Below are 13,610 nucleotides of genomic sequence, written 5' to 3' on the forward strand. Positions count from 1 at the left end.
CTATGGCTGAAGGTAGACACAAAATGTTGGAGTAACTCAGCGGGACAGGCAGCATCTCTGGAGAGAAGGAATAGGTGATGTTTCGGGTCGAGACTCTTCTGCAGACTGATGTCAGGGCAGTGGGCGGGACAAAATGTAATGTAGGCGGAGACATTAAGACTAGTGGGAGAACTGGGAAGGGGAAGGGGATAGAAAGAGAAAGCAAGGGCTATCTAAAGTTAAAGGTCAATGTTCATACCACTGCGGTGAAAACAACCCAATTGAAATATGAGGTGCTGTTCCTCCAATTTGCACTGGCCTCACTCTGACAATGGAGGAGGCCCAGGACAGAAAGGCCAGATTGGGAGGAGGAGTTGTTGCTGAGCCACCAGGAGATCAGGTGGATACAGTAGATGAGGTTGGAGGAGGTGCAAGTGAACCTCAACCTCACATGGAAAGACAGTTTGGGTTTTTGGATGGAGTCGAGGGGGGAGGTAAAGGGGCAGGTGTAGCATCTCCTGCTATTGCAGGAGAAAGTACCTGGTGAGGGCGTGGCCTGGGTGGGAAGGGTCGAGTTGTCCAGGGAGTTGTGGAGTGAACGGTTTCTGCGGAAATCAGAAACGGCTGGAGATGTGAAGATGTGGCCAGTAGTGGGATCCCGTTGGAGGTGGCGAAAATGCTGGAGGTTTATATGCTGTAGACGACGGCTGATGGAGTGGAAGGTGAGGACAAGCGGGACTGTGTCCTTGTTATGAATGGGGGAGGAGGAGTAAGAACGGAGCTGCGGGATATTGAGGAGACCTAACTAAGAGCCTCATCTATAATTGAAGAGGGGAACCCCTGTTTATAACGAATGAGGACATCTCCGATGCCCTGGTATGGAACACCTCGTCCTGGGCGCAGGTGCGGCTTAGACCGAGGAATTGGGAGTAGGGGATAGAGTCTATGTCTGAAGGATGCCTACCGTCAGGGAAAAGATGAAGCTACATATCTGAAGCAACATTGGGAAGAAGATGAGAGAGTTCACACGGTACCATTTCAGTGACACGAGCATCAGAATATTTGCACTCATGTAGAAAATAAATGAAGACGATTCTCAATTATGGAAGGATAACTCTTTAGACTATAAAATCATTGAAGTTTGAACTCATTGAAGTTTATAAATTTCTTACAGTGCTTCACAGACTGGATGCAGAGAGAAGAATTTTCTTGACTGGGGACTCTAGAACTAGTCTGGAGAAGGGTCTCAACCCGAAACATCACCCATTCCTTCTCTCCAGATTTGCTGCTTGTCCCGCAGAGTTACTCCAGCATTTTCTCTCTACTCTAGAACTAGCAGTCCCAGTCTCTGTACAAAGGGGTAATCCTTTTGTGATTGAGGTGAGGGGCATCTTTGGAAATCTCTATGATGAGGAGAATCAGTTACGGAATTCATTCATAAGGGAAATTGATAGATTTTGGGATAGAAAATCATCCGTGACCTTGATGAATGGTTTGAGGAGCCAATGGCTTACTCCTGTTTCTACCCCTAATATTTAAAAACAGAACCATAATGGAGGTGTTGATTAATCACAACAGTTGATCTGCATTAGTCTGTAACCCAGATACAAGCTTAGAAAACACCAAGTAATAGAGCTTCAGGCAGCTTTATTACCCCAAACATGCTCCACTTACTACATGTTATGTCTCCAATTATTCATCCGCTGTATCCCAAAATTGTGTTTTTTGGAAGAACTTCACGTAATTTGCCTTTGACTGAATCCGCACTAACTGCTTCTAACATCTCCCCGAGGAGTCTGTCCCATAGATTGTAGAGAGGGCCAAATTTCTTCTGCAAATGTGCCCTTCAAAATTGAATAGAATTATGCAAAATATACAGTAGCTTGGTGAATGTGTGTATGTCTGTTACAAGCTTTGATATTTGTATGGACCTGTTAGGGCCTTGATTTATCACCTACCCCAGAAGCTCTGGCATGGTGCAAACAATGTTGAGAGCCTGCCATCTGGCTTGGCTGGCTTGGGTGGCAATGTTGTGCTTTTGGAGATCATCTGGCTTGTATCTTGGCACCGTCCCCATATGGGACAGTGTAGCATTCACAATAATTGAATTCTGCTACTCACGTCTAAGTAGCATGTTTCCAGCAATCTTTGTTACTTCTTCTGCTCTTGAAAAACGACAGCGTTCGGATTATGAATGTTGAGAATACAATTTTGCAGCACAGGAGGAGGCTGCTCATGCCAACATGCTTCTACCAGCTTATTGTGGAGTTCTCCATACAGATGTTTCACTGTAACACTCTGCATTTTGTTTTGTTCCTTTTGCAAGTACAAATCCAATTATCTTTCATAAGTTAATGTTGCAAATCTGCATTCAAGATCTGCTCAAAACCTCCCACTAATTTCGGTCTGTGCTGCTATTGGAATAAATTCTCTGCACCTTGCAGAACTGCAGCACGTAAACCAAATTCTCCCCCAAATTCCTTACAGTCAACAGTCAAATCATCAATAATCACCAAAGGAGATGGGTGAAATCCTTGTCAGATTTTATCAACAATATTTAGCTTTCTTTAGGACAGAGGCCACACAGATGGGAGAAGGGAAATTAATTCAACGTAAAATAAGATAGAAATAAATTCCTTCAGTCAAGTCAATATTTGAAAAGAGACAGTGGAAATATTGACATGAAAACTAAGCTGAATATCCCTACTCATGGCCAAATGAGACATTGTAACTATTTTCCTTAGTCTTAAACTTAATTAACAATTACACTGCAATTTAGGTGTAAGCCAAGAGATGATTTATTTCATGTCACACTACCCCAATTCACATTCTATGCTTACTGTCAAGCTCAAAATATTTTAAATAAATTTACTGCTAGATAGACAATAACTGTAATATGTTAAACGCTCCTGTGTCAAAACAATAAAGCAAATCTATCAACAGGTCTTTCAAAATATTTGCAAGCTCGTCTCTGAATCTTACTACAATGGAACTAAATAGCCCATAATCATTGGGTGAGACGGGCACGTCCTTGTGCATATATGAAAAATAAGTCAAGCAATAAACAAGGACCAAGCATATGGGAGACATACTGTAAAGACTTGTGCTAACTGATAGTTCATGAAAATATTTGGCTTCTCATTGCTACGTACATTCACTGGCATTGAACTTTAGTGTGGAAAGTAGGAACTTGCTGTGCCATTCAATGAGATCATATCTAATCTGTGATCTAACTTAATGTAACTACAATTTCTACATCCTTTGATCACAAAAATGACAAATATGACGTGAAACTATCCTGTAGCCTTTTGCAAGTGCGATTTAGAAAGGAAAGTTGCCAATTTTAACCATAATCCATAATCCATATAGAATGTGAGACCAAATCTGGAGTATGGTGTACAATTTTGGTCGCCCAATTATAGGAAGGATGTCAAGAAAATAGAGAGAGTACAGAAGAGATTTACTAGAATGTTGCCTGGGTTTCAACAACTAAGTTACAGAGAAAGGTTGAATAAATTAGGTCTTTATTCTCTGGAGTGCAGAAGGTTAAGGGGGGACTTGATAGAGGTCTTTAAACCAATGAGAGGGATAGACAGAGTTGATGTGGATCAGCTTTTCCCTTTGAGAATAGGGAAGATTCAAACAAGAGGACATGACTTCAGAATTAAGGGACAGAAGTTTAGCGGTAACATGAGGGGGAACTTCTTTACTCAGAGAGTGGTAGCAGTGTGGAATGAGCTTCCAGTGGAAGTGGTGGAGGCAGGTTCGTTGGTATAATTTAAAAATAAATTGGATAGGCATATGGATGGGAAGGGAATGGAGGGTTATGGTATGAGTGCAGGCAGGTGGGACTAAGGGAAAAAAAGTTGTTCGGCACGGACTTGTAGGGCCGAGATGGCCTGTTTCCGTGCTGTAATTGTTATATGGTTATATGGTTTATGTATTTCTTAACTTTACTCTTGAAAAAAGAGGCTCCAATTTTTCGACGCTGATCCTCATTCTGGAGTTCCTAACCAGGGGAAGTGTCTGCTCACTCTCTATCCTTCCACTTGTCAATACTTTCTTGAATACTTCCAATTTCTGGAAACATTGTTGGAGCATGCCGTCTTTCTGTGGTGATATTTTGCAAGCTGTTTACATATTCTGTTGTGCTGCTGCAAGTAAGAATGTCATCGTTCCGTTTTGGGACATATGACAATAAAAAAGCTCTTGACACTTGAAAATCTTGGTCTATGTAATGAAATACACCAACATATGAATCAGTTTCCACTTGAACCTGCTCTGCCATTCAACAAAATCATGGCTGATCTAGTTATAATAATCTTTAATTTATTAAAAGTTTGATGTTATCTTTTCCCCAACCCTAGCAAATCCGTGTTATGCTTCTGCAATAACTAACCAGTTCTAGTGAAATGAGAGCTCTGGCAGGCAGGATGGATGATGTCACCGCATCATTAACACGTTGTGTGAAAGGGATGGCATTTCCAAAAATACTAGCAGAACATCAGAAAGATGATAACTCGGTCTGGGTGACAACCCAATAGGTCTCTGGTATTTCCTGCCTCCAACTCCCTCCGTAACTATCCAAAGATCAAACGGTAAGCAATGGACATGTCAGTCTTGTTGAAAGCCAGGTAGCGTTGATTCATGGAGACTTCTGAGCATGATCTGGCACCTTCATCCTGAGCAAATTCTTTCCTGTTTCCTTTCATTTTGAGGAGTCGCCTCTGGGGTCTTTCTTTTTGGGGGAAAAAAGCAGGACTGGGGGAGATGATGGGGTTTTCAAGCGAAATGATGTCAAACACAGCTTTGGTGATTGATTCATCGAAAACGATCACATGGCACTGCTAAATTATATGCAAAGTTTGCATTTTATCTGTTGATCATTGGGAAATTGTCTCGCTTAAGAACAAATGTCTGGAGCAATCTATTGTTTTGGAAGCAAAAGCAACGTCCTACTATTGAATTTAAATGTTGAACTCGAGTGCTACCCATAGCAGTGTCTATGGTTAGTTCCAGTATATATTTAGGGTGAGATACAGGGTGCACTCACAACCAGAAAGAAAATGATTGGATTTTACTTCGGAGTCACGTGAGTGACTACGTGAAGAACCCCGCCAGGACGCATGCGTGCCATATCGCTACTCGCATTGCAACGAGGGCTGATGGAAGGAGACAGCATGAGGGCTGAGGAAGGGGAGGAGACAGCAAGGGCTAACAAAATTGGGAGAATTCAATGTTCATGCCCGCAGGATGTAGACTCCCCAAGCGGAATATGAGGTGCTGTTCCTCCAATTTCCGGTGTTGCTCGCTCTGGGCATGGAGGACAGAGAGGTCGGATGGGGAACGGGAGGGGGAGTTGAAGTGCTGAGCCACCTGTTCATGAAGTATCATGATTTCCTGCCATCAGCTTCCCCTAATCAGCCCTGATTTTCAAATGAATCCTGATCATGATTGCTTCTTCATCAATGACTGCCTTAAATAAATAAATAAATAGATAAATAGATAAATACATAAATAAATAGATAAATAAACACACGAACGAATTAATTAATTAATTAATTAATTAATGGCCTGTTAATTAATTTATTTATGAATGGATTTATGAATTTTCCATAAATCTCCTACGGCTTGCTGTCATATTTTATTGATAAGTTCTTGTTAAGTGTGTTGGGGTGTTTTGAACCATATGAGTGTTATAGTAAATTTACACATTGATATTTCAGGTTATCTTATCATACTTATAATGACACAGAAGAACATTCCGTTTATCTGATCCACATCAGGTTCCAGGGAAGCAATCCTATTGATCCCTGTCCATCTCCCCCTCTTTTTTTGTGCCCCTGCAACTTACCCTCTTTAACATATGCCCACTACTTCCTCTTTCATTATTTGTGTCTTTAACCTACATTGAATGGTAGCTACCCTACCAGCACCTCCTTGAGATGTAGGAGGAAATCTGAATACTTGGGGGAACCCCAAGGTGGTGATAAGATCAAGGTGTGAGGCAGCAGCACTCGAGCTTGTAGCCTGGCTTCATTCGCTGTGTTGATAACTGCTCTATTTCCACAAATGTTTGTCAAGTCTATTTAAAAGATGCATGCAGGGACAAAGCATTTTATATTTGGGTTTATTTGCCCATTATGTTCTCTCCATAAATGTGTAGTCCTGTGTTCCGTAATCAGACATCTGCTCAACCTCATCCCCGCCTTACCTCTCTGAGCTGCTCCACCCATACGCTCCTGCCCGGTCCCTCAGGTCAGCTGGTCAGCTGCTCCTGGAGGTATCGAGGTCTAGTCGGAGGCTCAGAGGGGATAGAGCCTTCTCTGTTGCTGCTCCGGCACTCTGGAACACCCTGCCGTTGCACATCAGACAGGCCCCCTCACTGTCCATCTTCAAATCCAGTGTTAAAACACATTTGTACTCCCTGGCTTTTGACCATGCCTGAGGCTTTGCTTCTGTTTGTGGTGTTTTTGATGTTTCTTTATTTTACATGTCTTTTCCTACTATTTCTTTTGATTGTTATTTTTGGTGTGTATTAACTTTTTTGTCAATGATTAGTGATGTACAGCACTTTGTTGCAGCTATGTTTGTTTTTAAAGTGCTCTATAAATAAAATTATTATTATTGTTATTATTATAACCTCTTGACTGGAGAGTGACATTTGAACCAATAGTTAGGACAAAATCCCAGGCCTGGACATGATGCTCCTCATCTAATTGCGAGATAACCTTCTGAGTTGTTGCACTGACCCTGATGGGGACCTCCACGTGGTGAAGCATCTTCAAAAGTTGCTTCACAGTTCCCTGGTGCAGCGAGCTCAACCTGTGATGAAACTAAGATTGTGACCTGCATTTGCAACAATCTGTCCTCGGCCCCTCACACTTTAATTTTCTGGTAACCAAATATTTCACAGGTTGATCGACAGGCAGTAGTATCAGCAATGGTGCTGGTCTAGCTTACACAATAATGCCTTTTGTGCAGGTTTTAAAAGCATGACTATGAAGACTGTGCAGCTCATATCTGCACTCTTAAATTAAACAACTAAAACAGAATGTTAAACGCCCCAGATGATCTCTTCATAAATGCACATGTCCTTAAAATCAATCCTTTGAGCCCCCTCACAGTGTTCTATTATTAGACAATAGATTTCCAACCACAACCCTTTGTTGGCACCTTGTTTCTGCATGCTCCCATGTAGGTAACTGTGTTACAATTGCCTATCAATATCCTTTTCCTACTGTACACTTGTTTTACAAGAGGCCTGGTTTTGTTTGACATAATGCAAAACAACATTTGTCATTCATTATCAGGGGTGATATATTTGTTAGCCTGCAGAGAAACATCTGCTGTGCTTTAATCTCAAGTGTACAGGCCAATATTCATGGGATACAGCTGTGTGAAATCAAAGGGCTGGATGTGGTGTCCAGCATGATGTGAAAGGAAGCTGGCAACCTGCCAGGAGCTCCTCTTGTTATCTCACATGCTCACATTCCTTTAAAATACTCCACCCAGTTGAATATTTTAAGTTTCAATTTATATTGACGAGCTGAAGTAATATGCTGACCTGCGTATCAGAGATTCACGGCAACTATTTGTTAAGGACACTAGTTTATCAACGCTATCATAGGCTGGCCTTGCCCAATCAGCCCGAAATAATGAATGAGAACAGGATGTGACCCAATTTGTTCAGTATAAAACCCACTGACCTCTGTTACTACGAGACCTCCATTATTTGCTCCTATTCATCTCAGTTGACATCACTCAATAAAGTCACCAAATAATAAAGAGAATAACCTGGGTCAATAGAGGGGGAAGGAGAAGAGAAATGACTAGGCTGTCCACATCTAAATCCTCATAGAGTTACAGCTTGAAGTTTATTAGGGACAACTACCTTGCGATTTCCAGTCAAGAAAACTGCCCTTCCGTGGCACCCTTCACGGCTGCAGGTGTAAGCACTTTGTAGCCACTGAAGTACTTTAACACAGGAAATGTGCACCCCAGTTTGCAGACAGCAAACTCCGATATTTAATAATAACCATGTGAGGTGTGCTTGTGACGTGGTCCTCTGCAGCTGAAGTGGCATTGCAGGCAGATGGACTGGTGGCTATTGGTATGCTGCCCTTCATCAGTCAGAGAACTCAGTCGAGAAGTAAGAAGACTGCAACAACCAGGTTCAGGAATAGCTACTTCCCTACAGCCATCAGGCTATTAAACCTGGCTCGGACAAAACTCTGATTATTAATAACCCATTATTTGTTATTTGAACTTTATCAGTTTATTTATTCATGTGTGTATATATTTATATTATGGTATATGGACACACTTATCTGCTTGTAGTAAATGCCTACTATGTTCTGTGTGCTGAAGCAAAGCAATAAATTAATTGTCCTATACGGGGACACATGACAATAAACTCACTTGAACTTGAACTTGAGTTGTGATGTAGTGTTTCACTTGTACAAAGCATTGGTGAGGTAGCACTTGAACTTGCCAGGATGTTGCCAAGACTCAAAAGAGGTTGTGTAGGCTAGGACTTTATTCCTTTATTCGATAGCTCTCTCTAAATGTCGCACCAATCTACACCTTATCTCTAAATTCCCACAAATTTCAGAATGCCTAGTCATAAGACTCTGGTGGTGTTGCTGTAAGTGGTGAGGAGCCTAACCAGGAGGCTTCACCAAGTAGATGGAAAGAAAATTGCAGGGGTTCCTATTCCTTCTCTCAAATCCAATATGGGTCACCTGGTCAAAGCGAACCTCCACCAGTTCTTCTTCTCAGATACATCAGACTGGCAACAAGGCTTAAGTGTACCATCCCTGTAATACCATCCCGAGTATTGTCTGAAGTCTGTAGAAGGGTTTCGGCCCAAAACGTTGCCAATCAGTCGGAAGAAGGGTTTTGGCCTGAAACGTTGCCTATTTCCTTCGCTCCATAGATGCTGCTGCACCCGCTGAGTTTCTCCAGCACTTTTGTCTACCTTAATCCCTAGTAAACTGGACTGGTCCAGGAATGCTGAGGCCCTGTACAAGAAGGGACGGAACTGACTGTGCTTTTTGAGAAGGCTCCACTCCTTCAACTTCTGCAGTAAGATGCTGCAGATGTTTTACCAATTGGTGGTGGCCAATGCCATCCTCTTCACTGCCGTGTGCTGGGGCAGCAGGGTGAAGGCTGCGGACAGCAACGGCATAGAATTAACAAACTCATCAGGAAGGCTGGTTCCGTCATGCGGGCGGAGTTGGATTCACGGGAGGAGGTCTTGGCGGGGAGGATGCTCCTCAAACTGCAGAGCTTCCTGGACAATACAGCTCACCCCCTCTATGACACATTGTTCAACCTGAGGAGCACCTGCAGCAACAGATTGGTTTCACCAAGATGCAGGTTAGAATGCCACAGGAGATCCTTCTTCCCTGTACAACTCCTCCCCCTTCTGTCATGGGGTTGACTGACAGATTCCCCCCCACCCTAACCTTTGCACACCACCAATCCTTTCCACTCGTCGCTTTAATTTCATGTTTCATGTATTTTGTGTTTTTATGATTGTTGGCAGATTAATTTCCTTCCTGGGATAAATAAAGTTCTATCGTATTATATTGTATCGTAGTGTGGCATATGTGGCAGAGTCATAGCCATATTATATGCCTGTTGTCAACTTATGCAATAAGATAATCAGATAGATAAAATATATGGCCTGCACTAAATTGGTGCCATAACCTATTCTGCAGTATCAGTCACCTTGTGGAGTTGTCATAGATCATATTGTGGTTCTTCTCACTGTAGCAGGGATCAAGTGAATGGTTAAGATGGTGGGTGTAATGCCAAATGTATTGGGATAAAACTGTTCCAATGTAAAATCCTCAGAATGTAAAATAGTATTCTTTAATTTCATTTACGTTTTTAATACTTTGATTTTTACAAACTTCCAACAAAACATATCCGAGATGTGTTTCTGCTATCAAACATTTGGAATAAGCAACATGTGCTGTATATTATCATGCCTATCATATATTATCACCTTGTGTACATCGTTGTGTTAACCTTTGCCAAAGTGATGAAAGCACCATTGGTTGTGTACCATTCATGAGATACATTGGGGGCCATTCGAATTAATGCATAAAAGTTCAGGAGAAAAGCACAAGACAGTGCTATGCATACAAACTCTAATTACGTGCCACTTCTTCTGACATCATTATTCATCGGATTTGGCAGAAAGCTAAAGAATCTCAGATATAACAAGCAGGCTATGATAAGAACAATTACTGTCCTGCTCCTGTTGAGATTGCAACACGAATGCTTAACTTTACAAATTCTTGCAGAGGCAGTTTTGCTCTATTTCTAGTTAGACAGGAGATTTGCTCCAAAATAGAACCATTACACTCCACCATTTAAGGTTTGTACTAAATCAGTGCTCTTACAATTCCGCCCACTGGCGTTCACTGCCATCCATTCCAATTGCTCAGAAACCTGGAAACTGATGACAAAAGTTACATAAGTGGATCAGGCAAGAGAATGTCATTCAACCTGCTAATTTCACCTGCACTTGGTCTGCTTTAAATTGTGGACTCTTGGTCAGGAAGTCAAGGATCACATTGCAGAGGTGAGTGCTGTGACTCCAAGTTCCCTGAGTTTGGAAATGAACTTGGGTGGGATAATGGTATTGAAAGCAGAACGGTAGTCTATAAATAGTAGGCTGACATAGGTGCCCTTCATATCCAGGAGTTCCAGGGATGAGTGAAGGGCAAGGGAGATGGCATCAGTCAAGGACCTGTTGTACATTGGGCAAACTGCAGTGGATCAAGGTTGCTTGGTAGACTGGATTTAATGCTCGCCATAACCTATGATGGACTGGGATCAGATAACTGATCACTCTTGGTGATCTCCTTCAGTCCTTGGCAATATAATTATGTTCTTATTTACGTGGAATGGAACCATTCAGGCTATCACAATGTGTCTGTTTTCAGCTCCATTTCAAAGGTCCTCAAAATAGGGGAATCTTGGGCCTTTCAAGATTTGAGATTCTTAAGCCCTGTCCCACTGCATGGGTTCATTCAAGAGTTCTCCCGAGTTTGCCCTGATTTGAACTCTGAGATTTACAGTAATGGCTGCTCGTAGGTACTCGGGGCTCTCGTGGAAATTTTTCAACATTTTGAAAAATCTTCACGAGTCTTCCCGAGCTTACCGCGTTTCCCGAATACCTGCCGTTAGTGTTACGAGCTGCTAAGAGACGTCCCCAAGCTCTGACGCGCCCGCTACGCACATTCTATGTGCTTCCACGAGTTTGATTTTTTTAAAAACTCGGGAGAGCTCGTGAATGAACTCATATAGTGGGTCAAGGCTTTAACAATGTACATCATTCAGTAATCTTATAGGAGGATATCTAGTCATACAGGCACCATTATTGTCTCCATCCCACTTCCCCCAGATAACACCGAACAGAGAACTTCCTCAAAGGCCATTAGATTTTTGTAGATTTGACAGTGATAATAATCTCTCTTATCTCAACATTGGTATGCTTCCAGCATATGAAGCCCGCGCATCGGGAGGATAACCTTTATAAACGGCAAAGACTCTGCTTTATTATGCTGCTGAGACAGACTAGCAAATGTCTACTCCTTAGGACATCCCCCTGGGTTGGAGTGGCTTCCCTTGCCATCTGCTCTGTGGGTTCTGATGTGATGGATGAGGTAAATGTGGAACCTGAGACAAAGATGTGGGGATTGCAGGTAGGGCAGCAGCTGCTTGCCACTCTAGGTTGGAGTAAAGTGTCACTTTTGGTGGACTTCTATATGGTTTCAATCACAAGGTTTATGGTTTTTGGTACCAGCCCAGATGTTCCTCTCCTTTGAACAGTCGATGTCTAGGGATTTCCATGAGCTGATGATCATGTTATATTTCCACAGGATGCATTGAGTATATCCTTGAATTATTTCTCCATTCAACTAGCAATGATGGGACTCCAAGTAATTCCATGCGAGCAATGGACCTTCCCGCCACAACTAATTGAGTGTAATTCTAATCGTGATGCTGGGGATGTTGGCCTGGAAGCACACTGACATTAACCACCATATAACAATTACAGCATGGAAACAGGCCATCTGATATGCTTATCATACCATAACTTTTTTAAGTAAATTTGAAGGGACAAGAAGAGACAATGTTGGTGATATATCCCCATTGCATTGAGGAAACTATTCAGGTTTTCCAAGTGCCTAATGGATACAGAAATACAGGTTCAATACTACTCAATAGATCATGAGCTTTGTACTGGATTTAAGGTTTTGATCTCCAAATGTGCTTTTACTCAAAGGTCAAATATGGTGCTGATACTCTGTGGGCCATGAATCATTGTGTCATAGATATCTAAATTCACTGACAATATAGTCCTCATACCCCCTTCCCCCCTGACCACCCACGACTCCCCTACAGGAAACATCACCTCGGCCTCACTCCACTCACTTGCCTTCCTCCAGCCCCAACCCCCATCCTTACTATGTGTTCACTATTCCCCCTGACCACCCCCTCTTGGATACCAGACGGTCTGTCCTCAGCAGAGGTCTCACCTTTGTTCCACTCCGTCCCCACCTCAATGAGTTCCGAATCCGCCACGATGTGGAGCTCTTTTTCCGTCACTTCCGCATCAAAGCGTTCTTCCATGGGAAGGAGTCCTCGCCCCCCCAGTGATGACCCCTTCTCCCATCTCCAACGAACCCCCTCCTCTTGGACTCCCCCTCATGGCCATCTACCAGCTTTAGATTTTGTAGATTTGAGATTTTTTTATTTTATTTTATTTTAAACTGCCGGTGGGACATCAACCATCTCAACTTCTCCACTCCCCTGTCTCACTCTAACATCTCCCTCCCTGAATGTACAACCCTCCACTCACTCTGCAACATCCCAGACTGGATGATCAAACCCGCCAACATGGGAGGTGCCGTGGTAGTCTGGCGCAATGATCTCTACAAGGCTGAGGCCATGCATCAACTCTCAGACACCTCCTCCTACCTATCCTTGGACCATGACCCCACAGACGAGCACCAGGCCATTATCTCACTATCACTATCACTGACTTCATCACTTCTGACTCCCTGCCCTCCCAAGCCTCCAACCTCATCGTTCCCCAGCCCCACACGGCCCGATTTTAAATTCTCCCCAAAATCCACAAACCTGACTGTCCTGGCAAACCCACTGTCTCTGCCTGTTCGTGCCCTACCAAACTTATTTCCACATACCTCGACTCCATCCTATCCCCCCTGGTTAAATCCCTCCCTCCCTATGCCCAAGACACCTCACACGCTCTTCGTCTACTCCAAGACTTCAGTTTTCTAGACCCCCATTCCCTCATCTTCACCATGGATGTCCAGTCACTCTACACCTCCATCTCTCCATCTCCCACCAGGAGGGTCTTAAACCCTCTGTTTCTTCTTCGACCGCAGAACCAACCAATAACCGTCTCCTGATACTCTCCTCCGCCTAGCGGAACTGGTCCTTACCCTTAATAGCTTTTCATTTGACTCCTCCCATTTCCTGCAAATACAAGGCACGTGGGCTATGGGCCCCAGCTAGGCCTGCCTCTTTGTAGGGTATGTCGAACAATCTTTGTTCGAGGCGTACAATGACCCTATCCCCGAACT

The sequence above is a fragment of the Leucoraja erinacea genome, chromosome 4 (genome assembly GCF_028641065.1).
Source record: "Leucoraja erinacea ecotype New England chromosome 4, Leri_hhj_1, whole genome shotgun sequence".
Taxonomy (NCBI): domain Eukaryota; kingdom Metazoa; phylum Chordata; class Chondrichthyes; order Rajiformes; family Rajidae; genus Leucoraja; species Leucoraja erinaceus.